The 411-nt window shown below is 47.2% G+C and overlaps 1 protein-coding gene across 1 annotated transcript in view; it reads right to left on the reverse strand.

The window, feature by feature from the left end:
* The window catches only part of CHIT1 (chitinase 1 (chitotriosidase)), a 22714-nt gene that overhangs the window by 3011 nt on the left and 19292 nt on the right, over positions 1-411 (reverse strand).

A 411-nucleotide genomic window follows, 5' to 3' on the forward strand; every position in this document is an offset into this window, starting at 1 on the left:
TGATGCCCATCCAGCCATCTCATCCTCCATCGTCCCCTTCTCCTCCTGCCCCCAATCCCTCCCAGCATCAGAGTCTTTTCCAATGAGTCAACTCTTCGCATGAGGTGGCCAAAGTATTGGAGTTTCAGCTTCAGCATCAGTCCTTCCAATGAACACCCAGGACTGATCTCCTTTAGGGTGGAATGGTTGGATCTTCTTGCAGTCCAAGGGGTTCTCAAGAGTCTTCTCCAACACCACAGTTCAAAAGCATCAATTCTTTGGTGCTCAGCTTTCTTCACAGTCCAACTCTCACATCCATATATGACCACTGGAAACACCGTAGACTTGACTAGATGGACCTTTGTTGGCAAAGTAATGTCTCTGCTTTTCAATATGCCATCTAGGTTGGTCATAACTTTCCTTCCAAGGAGT

Source organism: Bison bison, unplaced genomic scaffold, assembly GCF_000754665.1.
Source record: "Bison bison bison isolate TAMUID 2011002044 unplaced genomic scaffold, Bison_UMD1.0 scf7180017864338, whole genome shotgun sequence".
NCBI lineage: Eukaryota > Metazoa > Chordata > Mammalia > Artiodactyla > Bovidae > Bison > Bison bison.